This window comes from Aegilops tauschii, chromosome 5, assembly GCF_002575655.3.
Source record: "Aegilops tauschii subsp. strangulata cultivar AL8/78 chromosome 5, Aet v6.0, whole genome shotgun sequence".
NCBI classification, from domain to species: Eukaryota; Viridiplantae; Streptophyta; class Magnoliopsida; order Poales; family Poaceae; genus Aegilops; species Aegilops tauschii.
In genome coordinates this window covers 152,196,691-152,210,560 of record NC_053039.3, presented here as the reverse complement: position 1 = coordinate 152,210,560, position 13,870 = coordinate 152,196,691, and positions in this window count along the sequence as shown.

The window sequence follows — 13,870 nt, the reverse complement described above, 5'->3', positions numbered from 1 at the left end:
GGATGAACAGGACCCCGGTCGATCGAGCCAGTGGATGAACAGGACCCCGTGGAGGGCTGGATGAACAGGACCCCGTGGAGGGCTGGTTGAACAGTAGCCGGTGGAGGGCTGATTAAACAGTAGCTGGTGGAGGGTTGGATGAACAGTAGCCCGTGGAGGGGTGGTTGAACAGGACCCCGTGGAGAGGGCTGGTTGAACAGTAGCCGGTGGAGGATGGATGAACAGGAGCCCGTGGATGAACAGTCGCAGGTGCAGGCTGGAGGAGGTCGACGGTGGATGAACAGTAGCCGGTAGAGGCAGTCGACGGTGGAGATGAACAGTATCCCGTGGAGTCCCGTTTTGCGGTACACCACACCCCTCCCAATGAACAGGACCCCCGTTTCGACCGTAGCGCTCCAACACAAGTCCGTTTCCTCCGTTTTGCGGTACGCCACACCCCTCCCGATCAACATGACCCCGTTTCGACCGTTTTGAGGTATGCCAGACCCCTCCCGATGAACAGGATCCCATTTCGACCGTGGCCGGTCGAACACAAGGTCGTTTCCTCCGTTCTGCGGTAAGCCAGGCCTCGTTTCCATCGGCTGTTCCGTCCAAGCCGGTTGGCTCCCGATGAACAGCACGCGTTCCGTTGCCTCCCGATGAACACGACGCATTCCGTTGCCTCCCCATGAACACGACGATGACGCAGTTTCTCCGTTCCAACCCAGCCATGTACACGAGCCCTGGCCGTACGTATGCGCGAGTAGGCGTCCGAGACCCCGCCCGTATGTACGTACGTGGCGGTATTTACTTTCTTGCACCCTGGCCGCTGTATGTACGTGTACATGCTACGTGCGCGCCTCTACTACGACACATGCACGCCTCTACATCGACCAGTATGTACGTACACGTTCGCGACCAGAATGACAACGCTATGTACGCTTCGACCAGGTAGGTCCCTAGTGTCAGGCACTTCCTTCCGTGCGAAGATGTAGCTGGTGGGTCCCAGCTGTCAGGGGGGAAACGTTTTTTCGTGAAATACGGTGGCCCGTCTGGTGGGTCCCTGCTGTCAGGTGGAGGAATCATTATTTTCCGCGTAATAAGGAGGCACTTCCTTGCTGCGGCCGTGGACCCAGCTGTCAGACTCTCAACGTACAGTACTCTTCCGATGGAAGTCGTTCGTTGACCACATTGACCATGGCACGCCGAGAGCACCAAGGCGGTGGACGACGGCGAGGCCTAGGAAGGGAACGATGCGGAGCCGGGGAAGACGTGGAAGTGGATGCCCACGCGGAGAGGAGTACGAGGGTTCACTGGTTCGGCTGCGGTGTGAGGCTGCCGTCGCCGCAGGGCGTGGCCAACGGTGGGAGTAGTAGGGGGCGGTGAGGCCTCCGTAGCAGCACAGCCGGGCACGGGAGGCAAGAGCACGCGGTGGTTTGGACGGCTAGAGCAAGAAAATCAGAGGTTGAAGAAGTAGGACAACCGTTGGATGTTAACAATCCAACGGTCACTGGTGATATAATCGTTTGTTGACCAAGTTGACAAAGCCCTCTGTCCGCGTCAACTTAGTAGGCCCACAAGTCAGCCTCCCACTATGGTGGGTCCCAGCTAGTAGGGGGAGTATTCATTTTTTTGTGCGTAATAAGGAGGCACTTCCTTGCGTGCGAAGATATAGCTGGTCGGTCCGAGCTGTCAGCGGGAGTATTCATTCTTTTTGGCGTAATAAGGAGGTACTTGCTTGCGTGCGGCCATGGACCATGTGGGTCCCAACTGTCAGCCTCTCCATGTACGTCCCTATTCCGATGTTGTCGTTTGTTGACAACATTGACCATGCCGTGCCGAGAACACCAGCGCGACGAACGACGGCAAGATGCGGGAAGGGAATGACCCGGAGGCGGCGAAGCCACGATAGTGGAGGGATGTGGGTGAGTAGAGGGATGGCCTGGCTAGCGGTGGGAGTAGTAGGGGGTGGTGAGGCCTGCACGGCAGCACAGCTGGCCACGGGAGGCGGGAGCAGGCGGTCCCACCGGTGCTGGATTTGGCGGCTGGAGCAAGAAGATCAAAGATTGAAGAAACACGACGGCCGTTGGATTGACATCCAATGGTTAAGTCTGCTAGAATCGTTTGTTGACGTATATAATAAGTAAAAAAATCTTGCATACGCGTCAACTTAATAGGCCCACAAGTCAGACCATTCCCTATGTTTTTAATAATTTATATATAGCTCATTGCAACTTCTTATGCAATTTATTGCAATCTGTTTTTTTTGTTGGCCAGGGCCAGGGTTAAAAATTTAAACGAAATTTCGTATATTTTTGTGGGTTCCAAACTATTTTTAATACAGAAATGTCGAGCCAGATTTAAAGTACTTTGAAGATATATTTAAATTAGGTTAAAGCCCAGTGAAATTGGAATCTGAAAATGTAAAAAAATTCAGAAATTATAAAGTAATTGCCAATTTGTCATCTGTTTTTATATTTACAGCCCATTTCATATTACTTTCAAGATTTGCAGGTGTCTTGAAAGAGGTGCGGCCCATGAGGGCATAGAAAAATATGTAGGCCTGGATTGGGTATTCTTCAGAAAAAATAAACTGGGCTCATTTTCACAAAAAAAATAGCTGGGCTAGTCATGTGGTGAACATAAAATATAAGCCTGGGCTAGACGGGCCACAGCCCAGTTGAAACCCTGCTCCGTCTCAACAATAACAAAAAAAATACTGCTCGAGCAGCTATGTCCCAGGTGTCAGCCGATCTTGTGCTGTTCTCTTGTGTATTGACTATATACGCTAACAATGTCATGGGTCCCAGATGTCAGGAAACCACTAGCAGGAAGCATTTCCTTTTTCCATACGCTGACAATGGAGTATATATATATATATATATAAAACAAAAAATGAGGAACTTCCTTGCGTCCGGCCATGGACATGGTGGGCCCCTACTGTCATCCTCTCGATGTACAGTCCTCTGCCGATTCCTCTTGTTTGTTAACCATGTTGACAACGCGAGAGGGCGGCGCCACGGCGAGCGCAACAAAGCGCGCGGAGCACGACAGCGACACCTCGGAGGTCGATGTTAACGATTTAGGAGACGGTGGGGCGGCGATGCGTGCGTTGAGGTGCAGCCAGCCGTGGGAGGCGGAAGCAGGTGGCCCCGCCGGCGCTGGTTTGGTTTTGGCGGCTGGAGGAAGACAGGACTGAAGAAACATGACAGACTGTAAAAGCAGCAGGAGTACTTAACAACCTTAGCTGAAACCAGCAGGGGCACTTAACAACCATAGCTGAAAGCAGTATGAGTACTTATACAGGTTCAACCATACAAAGCATGCCTCGAACAGTGCTACTTTGACTACAATTAACCAAAGGGTGAGGCCGCCAAGCCCCAGGACAAGGCACATGCGCCACCCCGCGCATCCACAACCTTCTGAAAGCGGCTTCATCTCGCAATGTGGTCAATAAATAGGATATTCGCTTTAGAGCCATGGAAAAGCAGGAACATAATATTCTGTCCTATTCTCCAAGATGGACGGGCCTTCATTATTTGAGACCACCCATGAATAAGTATCTTTTCACCTCCAAGGGGAATGGAGTAGGTCGACATAAACATCATGTTGTGACAAAGCGCAAGTCTGACCCGACCATGGTCAGGCATCTGTATAGGAACAATTGAACTGGGCAGTTCCTATTTCAAGAAGATCACAACTGTAAAACTGTGCATAAGCAAGAGTTTACGAACAACATATATAATAGAAAACAGCTTGTACCATAAGTTTCTCAACACAGTTGGACCCGTTCAACGAGTGCAGCAATGGCACACATATCCCACGTGGCCTTCCACCATTGAAACGCCCCACAAGGACCTCAAGACGATCAATAAAGTATAGGACTTGTGGATGTCGTCCAAGTCAACTTCAGTGCCATGAGTAACAGCCGAGTTATTATAGAATAACAAACGAGTAGCCTGCTTAACTCTGAAAAAGTCTACACGTGCCACCAATTATAAGAAAATATTAGTTAGAAGTTAAATTGTGATTAGTTAGACAGAATAGGTGGATTAAGAAATAATCGAGGCAAGAAGCAAGAACCAGATACAAAACTAACATGGATGAACAATTGTAACGACGTCAGGGTGGAAGATCGCAGTGAAGATGAGACCAGGTTCTGCTATTTCCATCAACATTCGTGCGCCAACTTTCACTCCGTAACACTTGAGAAAGTTTATCCAAGTTCGGCCATAAAAAAAGTAGCGATCTTCTTGGTTCATGAACCCAACTCGAAAGTTATATCCATGGCTTGTCTTCACTGTGACCATTAAATTGGTGTATTCAGTTATGGCAAGGCTGAGCATCTTAAGTACATGTGTTCTAGCAGAGCAAGGAATGCACTGCAGGAAAAATAATATGAGAAGACAATGTATTCCCTATATCAAAATCTAGAAATAATTTCCTCCTTCAAGTCAGTGTTGACCATGGTACTAGTACATTTTATCCAAATATAGCAATCCAAATTTCCAAATTAGTCGACAGCATGTTCAAAAAACCCACCCTCCCGGATAGAAAAGAGGATTCTAGGAACATACTGTGCGCGTTTTAAAATCCTGTGTTAGGATGAGGAACAAGTGTGGCGTCTCGCTAAGGGCGCAGAAACCTGTAGGGTCCTCGCACTTTGGGCACTACAAATGAAACACACTAGATTCAATAGGAAGAAAAATGCATCAACGGCGGCGGCTGCCATACTAGGAGTACTCGCGACCAAGGGACTTGGATTTATCGGGGATGGATGAAGAATTTGTACCAGGTTCTCCATGAGAAAACCCTATGAAATCACCGAGCGGGGGTTTTCTCTGAACAAGCAGACGAGGGAGAAGGGGATTCAGGCCCAGTGAAATATTGCCACTTCGTCCGTCCTAGCTTACTGCTAAAGCTGGAAAGGTGGGGTTTTTTGTGATTTGACGGCTCATTGGGCATTACTGCGGTGCTACTACTGGGGTGTGTGTACCGTGCAGTTGTGCACTCTAATTTGGTGCATATGGCACATGGACCCCGTTGCTGGATGCCCCACATATCAGCGAAAGGAAGTAGTGTCGGATCTCGGGTTCCGGCAAAACCCTTAAGGTTCGAACTCTGGGTGCGCGCGAAGTTCTCTCCCTACCAATCAGCGCCCTAGCTCACTAAGATCTCGCGGACAAACTCGACGAACTCGCAACACAAGAAGACACGAGATTTATACAGGTTCGGGCCACCGTTGTGGTGTAATACCCTACTCCAGTGTGGTGGTGGTGGATTGCCTCTTGGGCTGATGATGAACAGTACAAGGGGAAGAACAGCCTCCTGAGGTTGAGGTGTTCTTGTGTTTTGTGTGTGGCTGGGGACTGGCTCTAGATCTGACCAGATGCCCCTACTGTGGTGGCTAGTTCTACTTATATAGGCCCTGGTCCTCTTCCCAAATATTGAGCAGGAAGGGGGCCAACAACGGCGGCCAATTTGAAAGGGGACAGCTAGTACAGCTATCCTGATAAAAGTGGTCTTCGCCTGCAAAAGGCTCTGGTGGTGACGCCGTCTTGGGCTCCATGGTGACCTCCGTCTTGCCGTCCTGCTGGTCTTCGGTCTCGTTGCACCGATATGGAAACCTTTGCTTGATGCCTCGGTACTCCGCGCCTGCGCCTGCCTCCTTAGCACCAAAGAGGAAACAAGGACACTGCATGCGCTGGCGCCCACCTGGCGCCCGCCTGGTGTCGATCGTCATGGCTCACGTCACGAGAGCCTCGCGAGGTTTCCCCCGCCTTGATATCTCCGCTCCTCATGAGCCTGCCTGGCAAGGCCGCTCCGGAGGAGGTCCTGGGTCGTCCGCCCCACGAGGCTTGGTGTGACGCCCCCGATTTGACCGTACACTAATCATGCACGCAAATGTGTACGACCACGATCAGGGACTCACGGGAAGATATCACAACACAACTCTAAAACATAAATAAGTCATACAAGCATTATAATACAAGCCAGGGGCCTCGAGGGCTCGAATACAAGTGCTCGATCATAGACGAGTCAGCGGAAGCAACAATATCTGAGTACAGACATAAGTTAAACAAGTTTGCCTTAAGAAGGCTAGCACAAAAGTAGCAACGATCGAAAAGGCAAGGCCTCCTGCCTGGGACCTCCTAACTACTCCTGGTCGTCGTCAGCGGCCTGCACGTAGTAGTAGGCACCTCCAGTGCCGTAGGTGTCGTCGTCGACGGTGGCGTCTGGCTCCTGAACTCCAGCATCTGGTTGCGACAATCCGGTATAGAAAGGGGAAAGGAGGGAGAAAAGCAACCGTGAGTACTCATCCAAAGTACTCGCAAGCAAGGAGCTACACTACATATGCATGGGTATATGTGTAAAGAGGCATATCAGTGGACTGAACTGCAGAATGCCGGAATAAGAGGGGGATAGCTAGCCGTGGCGAAGACTACGCTTCTGGACATCTCCATCTTGCAGCATGTAGAAGAGAGAAGATTGAAGTCCTCCAAGTAGCATCGCATAGCATAAACCTACCCGGCAATCCCCTCCTCGTCGCCCTGTTAGAGAGCGATCACCGGGTTGTATCTGGCACTTGGAAGGGTGTATTTTATTCAGTATCCGGTTCTAGTTGTCATAAGCTCAAGGTACAACTCCGGGTCGTCCTTTTACCGAGGGACACGGCTATTCGAATAGATAAACTTCCCTGCAGGGGTGCACCACATAACCCAACACGCTCGATCCCAATTGGCCGGACACACTTTTCTGGGTCATGCCCGGCCTCGTAAGATCAACGCGTCGCAGCCCCACCTAAGCACAACAGAGCGGTCAGCACGCCGGTCTAATCCTAAGCGCGCAGGGGTCTGGGCCCATCGCCCTATGCACACCTGCACGTTGCGAACGCGGCCGCGAGCAGACCTAGCAACCCACACGATCACGGCGGTTACGTCAAAGCGGTCCAACACGGCGCGCGCCACTCAGTTGCTGACGTCACGAGGGCTTCGGCTGATACCACGACGCCGGGATACCCATAACTACTCCCGCGTAGATGGCTAGTGCGTATAGACCAAATGGCCAGACTCAGATCAAATACCAAGATCTCGTTAAGCGTGTTAAGTATCCGCGAACGCCGACCAGGGCCAGGCCCACCTCTTACCTAGGCGGTCTCAACCTGCCCTGTCGCTCCGCCACAAAGATCCACTTGCGGGTACTCCTACGAGCCGACCCGACTTTAGTCATCACATGTGTCATGTATATAGTATATAAGTATATACCCGCGATCACCGCCCAGGTGATCACGGCCCGATAGTGTAGCACAGCAGACGGACAAGAATGTAGGGCCACTGATGGAAATCTAGCATCCTATACTAAGCATGTAGGATTGCAGGTAAAGGTATCAACAGTAGTAGCAAGGATAGGCTATGCATCAGAATAGGATATCGAAAAGCAGTAACATGCTACACTACTCTAATGCAAGCAGTAGAGATTAGAGTAGGCGATATCTGGTGATCAAAGGGGGGGCTTGCCTGATTGCTCTGTCAAGTAGGAGGGGTCGTCGACTCCGTAGTCAAACTGGGCAGCAGCAGTGTCGGTCTCGTAGTCTACCGGAGAGAAGAGGGGGAAGAAACAGTAAATACAATGCAAACATAAGCATGACGATGCGTGACATGACAATGAGCGGTGCTAGGGGTGCCCTAACGCGACAGTAGGTGGTACCGGTGAAGGGGGGGAACATCCGGGAGGTATTCCCGATGTTTCACGTTTTCGGACAGACGGACCGGAGGGGGAAAGTTGCTAGTTCGATAGGTTAGGGAGGTGTGGTGGACGAACGGACTGCGTATTCGGATTCGTCTCGTCGTTCTGAGCAACTTTCATATAGAAAACATTTTCATCCGAGTTACGGTTTAAAAGATATGAATTTTCAAAGTTTATTTGAATTTCTGGAATTATTTAATTAACAGAAAAAAGGGATATGACGTCAGCATGACGTAGGAGTGACGTCAGCGGTTAACAGTCCGGGTTGACTGGTCAAACTGACAAGGGGGACCCACCTGTCATAGACAGTGGGTTAACAGAGGATTAACTAATTAGTTTTTTAGCTAATTAACTACTGGGCCCACCTGTCAGTGAGAGATTAATTAAACTAATTATTTTTATTTATAAAACATTTTCTTTTTCTTTTCTTTTTTAATTTTTGCGGCGGGGCCCGCATGTCAGTGACTGGGCCTGCCCAGTCAGCAGTTGACTGGGTCAACCCAGTCAACTGGGCCCGTGGGGGCCACTGGCAGTGACCCAGGGGTGGCCCCAGGTGTGCCACGTCGGCGGCCGGCGCCGGAGTATCGCCGGCGACCAAAACGCACGGCGGCGCGCGCGGGAGGGGCGTGGGTTTCACCCACTGTGGGTTTGCGGGGGCGGGGCTGGGCGCGTTCGACGCGGCTCGACGTCGCGCGTCCAACGGCGGTGGTCGGAGGGGCTGGAACGGACGGGGTCGACCGCTACGGGCTCGCCGGCGGCGAGGAGCTACGGGTGCCCGACGGAAGCTACGCTAGAGCGCGCGAACGGCCGAACTAGCTAGCTAGGCGGGTGCGGCATGGTGCGGTCGGGCTAGCGGGCCAACGCCCGTGACCATTTGGTCACCGGAGACACGCCGGCGGCGAGCTCCGCGGCGTGGCGTTCGGGCGCGCGCGGGGAAGAAGCTAGGGAGCGCGGGCGAGCTAGCGGAGAGGGGGAGGAGGTAGAGGAGCTCACAGCGGAGCCGTAGGGAGTGGCAGCGAGCTCGGGGAGGGCGCGGGGTAGCCGGAGTCGGCGACGATCGACGACGGCCGTGCGGGGAAGACGAGCTCGGGGAGGTCGATGTAGTGGCGCTCGGCTCGTTCCCGATGGCGCAGTCGGCGTAGTCGACGGCGGGGAGTCGTTCGGGCACGTCGTCGGGGCGATCTGGGCACGGTGGCCGCGGGAACTACGGTGAACGGCGGCGAGCGCGCTCGGGCAGAGGGGAACGGAGGGGAGAGGGAGGGGGATCTGGCGGGGGAGAAGGCGCAGAGGCCGAGGGAGAGCGGGGGCGAGTGGGAGAGAGGCCCGAGGGAGCGGGGGGCCGCTGGCGCCCTTATCCTCTCGCGGGGTTCACCGCCGGCGAGGGGGTTCGGCGGCGACGCTCCCCTGTTCCGACCCGGTCGGGGGAACAGGAAGGGGACGCGGGGGAAGGTGGGCTGGGCCGGGGCGCGGGTGGCGGCCCAGCTTGGGTCGGGGGGGTTTGGGCCGCGGGTCTAGTGGGGGGGGGAGGCCTGCTCTTTTTTTTCTTTTGACTGTTTTGTTTTCTGTTTTCTCTTATTTGTTTATTTCCTTTTTTGTTTTATTTCATTTAAAAGTATTTAGACATTTTATAAAAATGTGATTTCTCCACCATAATTACCAGTGTATTATTTAGAACCCACTGAACATTTTTGTTTGAGTTTTTGAAAACTTTTATTTTCCACTTTTAAATTTAATTGAAGTTTGAACTAGGAATTTGACAAGGGTGTGGTTCAAATGTGATCTAGCCCTGTTTAGCAATATGATTAGCTTAATCACAGGGGGTTACTGTAGCATGATTCCCAGGGTGTTACAAATCTCCTCCACTACAAGAAATCTCGTCCCGAGATTTAGGAGGTAGAAGGAAACAATGCGGGGTATTCTTCGCGCAGACGATCCTCTCGTTCCCAAGTGGCCTCATCTTCAGAATGGTGCGACCACTGGACTTTGAGAAACTTGATCGCCTTCTGACGTGTGCGGCGTTCAGCTTGGTCGAGAATGCGGACCGGATGCTCCTTATAGGAGAGGTCTTGCTGCAATTCGAGCACTTCGTGATCCACAGCTCGGATTGGATCCTTGAAGCAACGGCGGAGCTGTGACACATGGAACACATCGTGAACCTGAGAAAGGTTCGGCGGTAGCTCCAGTTGGTATGCCACTTTTCCACGCCTTTCGAGAATAGTGAATGGGCCAATATAGCGAGGAGCTAGTTTGCCCTTGATCCCGAAGCGGTGAGCACCCTTCATAGGTGTGACTTGAAGATAAGCCTTTTCGCCAGGTTGATAGACCATGTCTTTATGATGACGGTCATACTGACTCTTCTGACGTGACTGAGCAGTCTTGAGATTCTCGCGAATAATGCGGACTTGTTCTTCGGCATCTTGGATAATATCCGGACCGAAGAGTGGACGTTCCCCAGTTTCTGACCAGTTCAGAGGGGTTCGGCACTTTCGTCCATATAACACTTCGAAGGGGGCCATCTTCAGACTAGCTTGATAGCTATTATTATAAGAGAACTCAGCATACGGGAGAGATTCCTCCCATTTCTTGCCGAAGGAAATAACGCAAGCTCGAAGCATGTCTTCGAGAACTTGATTGACGCGTTCAACTTGTCCTTGCGATTGAGGATGAAACGCAGTACTAAATGACAGATGAGTGCCCATAGCTTCTTGGAAACTTGCCCAGAATCTTGAAGTGAATAAGCTGCCACGGTCTGAACTGATAACCAATGGAATACCGTGGAGCGAAACAATCCTGGACATATAGAGCGTTGCCAACTGGCTAGCAGTGATCGTTTCTTTGACTGCCAGGAAATGTGCAACTTTGGAAAGCCGGTCAATGACGACAAGAATAGCATCATTACCTTTCTGCGATTTGGGATATCCAGTGAAGAAGTCCATCTCAACATGGTCCCATTTCCATTCAGGAATAGAGATAGGTTGCAGAGTTCCAGCAGGCCTTTGATGTTCTGCTTTGATACGACGGCAAACGTCACACTCAGCAACATAACGAGCAATGTCTTGCTTCATATTAGACCACCAGAATCTCTGACGGATATCTTGGTACATCTTTGTACTACCCGAATGGATACTTAGAGGCGTATCATGAGCTTCTTTCATAACTTCCTGTGTCATATCCAGGTTTTTCTCTGCACATGGCACCACTAGGCGGCCCTTGAAGTATAGGGTGCCATCTTCAGAAATGGTGAAGAATGAGGGCTTTCCTTCTGCGAGGTAGCGCTTAATCTTGTAGGCTTCAGAGTCATACTTCTGTAGCCTTTTGATGCTGTCCTCGAGATCTGGTTTAGCAACTAGGGTATTGAGGGAACCCTGGGTAACAACGTGGAGGTTCACCTTGCCAAATTCCTTAGGAGGGGGAGCGAGTGCACCCGGAGGAACAATATGGAGGTTCAGCTTCCTGAATTCTTCAACAAGCGAGGGCTGAACTTTATGAAGCTGGAGGTGGTTGCAGTAAGACTTGCGGCTCAAGGCATCGGCCATTACATTAGCCTTGCCTGGAGTATAGGAAATACCCAAGTCAAAGTCTGCAACGAGCTCCATCCATCTCTGTTGACGGAGGTTCAGATCTGGCTGAGTAAACAGATACTTCAGACTTTGGTGGTCAGTGAAGATCTCGCAACGGTTACCGAGAAGGTAATGTCGCCACTGCTTCAGCGCATGAATGACAGCAGCAAGTTCGAGGTCGTGAACTGGGTAGTTCTCTTCGTGAGGGCGCAATTGTCGAGAGGCATAAGCAATCACTTTGCGGTCTTGCATTAGGACACAGCCTAATCCTTGACGGGAAGCGTCGCAGTAAATGACAAAGTCCTTCTTAGTATCAGGTGGAGCTAGAACTGGAGCAGAAGTCAACTTGTCTTTGAGTGCTTGGAAACTTTCCTGACATTTGTCTGTCCATTGGAACTTGACGCCCTTATGTAACAGGTTAGTCAGAGGCCTGGCGATCTTAGAGAAGTTCTCGACGAATCGACGGCAATAGCTGGCGAGACCGAGAAAACTTCTGACTTGCTTAACGTTCTTGGGAGGAGTCCAATCAAGAATAGCCTGAACTCGCTCGGGGTTGACGGCAATACCATCCTTAGAGATGACATGCCCCAGATAGGTTACTTCCGGTAGCCAGAATTCACATTTAGAGAACTTGGCATATAGTTGATGTTCTCGTAGTTTTTCCAGCACAAGTCGAAGATGTTCAGCATGTTCTTCTTCGTTCTTGGAAAATATCAGGATATCATCCAGATAAACCACGACGAACTTGTCGAGGTAATCCATGAATATGTAGTTCATCAGACGAGAGAAGGTGGCTGGAGCATTGGTTAAACCGAAAGACATGACGGTGTACTCGTATGAACCATAGCGAGTCACGAAGGCGGTCTTTGGGATATCCTCTTCGCGAACACGGATCTGGTGGTAGCCCAACCTCAAGTCGAGCTTAGAGAACACTGACGAACCCGCCAGTTGATCATACAGATCATTGATCCGAGGAAGAGGGTATTTATTCTGAATGGTAGCTTGGTTTATAGGACGGTAGTCTTGAACTAACTGGTTTGTCCCATCCTTCTTCTTGACAAAGAGAGAAGGTGCTCCCCAAGGAGTGCAACTTGGGCGAATGAATCCTTTGCGAAGAGACTTGTCGATTTCCTCCTTAAGCTCAAGGAGTTCATGCGGCGGCATCTTGTAGGGTCGCTTGGCTATAGGAGTGGTGCCTGGTTTCAAGTCGATGATGAATTCGACAGCTCTAGCAGGGGGAATCCCTGGAAGTTCTTCAGGGAAGACGTCGAGGAATTCACGCACGACGGGAATGTTTTCAATGCCCTCGAGTGGTGCAGCGTTCAATGCATTCAATGCATAGAGCCTTGCCTCGGCATTTTGCACCAGATGGGCTTGGTAAGTAACTATCTCATCTGAAGGGTGTAGCAGATGGACGGTCTTAGTGGTGCAAACGATTGAAGCAGTATGCGCTTTTAACCAATTCATTCCCAGAATGAGATCAATGCTACAGGACTTCAGTACGATGGGAGAGACAAGAAATTCCAGTCCTTCGATTTCAACAGTAACATCGCGACTAACCATAGAGGTTTGACATTGGCCCGCAGGGGTGTGTACCACTAGCGGAGTGTTTATCTCTTCGTGATTAATGCCATGCAGGAATGCAAATTCTGCTGAAATGAATGAGTGGGATGCTCCTGTATCAAATAAAACGGATGCTGGTACTGAATTTACGAGGAGTGTACCCATCACAGTAGCAGGCTGGTCTTGAGCTTCGCTGAGATCAACGTGGTTGGCATGAGCACGACCTTGAGACTTAGCATTGTTGTTGCGGGGCTGGTTGTTACCACGGCCAGCTGCTGGAAGGGCCAGTTGATTCTGATTCTGATAGCAGTTCCTGGCAAAGTGACCCGGTTGACCACACTTGAAGCACAGACCATTATCGGGAGTGGGAACAGGAGCCCCAGGTGGGGGAGCTGGTAGCTTTGACTGCTTAGATGGTGGAGGAGGCAGACGCGGTGCAGCATAAGATTTCCTGGGAGCAGGTGCATTTGGACGATACATGCTGTTCGGGATCCATATCTTACGCTTCTGTGAGGGCGAGCCCGAAGATGAGCCCGTGTCACGGTTGCGCCTCTGAGAGCTCTGGTATTCCTGCAGACCAGTCTCGACATTGATGGCCTTATTCACCAAGGTGGCAAAATCGGCGAAGTCATGCACTAGAAGTGCGAGCTTGATGTCAGCTTGTAGTCCATCACGGAACTTCTCCTGTCTGCGTGCATCAGTTGCAATGTCTTCTTCAGCATAGCGGGACAAGTCCAGAAACTCCCGCTGATAAGCTTCGACAGTTTTGTTGCCTTGGGTGAGGTAGCGGAACTCACGCTTCTTCCGGTCCATGACTCCCTGAGGAATGAAGCGGGCACGGAAAGCAGCTTGGAAGTCTGGCCAGGTGATGATTGTTCCAGCTGGCAGAGTACGCCTGTGGCTGTCCCACCATTGAGCTGCGGGTCCCTTCAAGAAGAAGGAAGCAAAATTGACATAGCTGGCAGGGGCTACATCAGCAGACTCCATCTCATAGGTGATGTCACGGAGCCAGTCATCAGCAT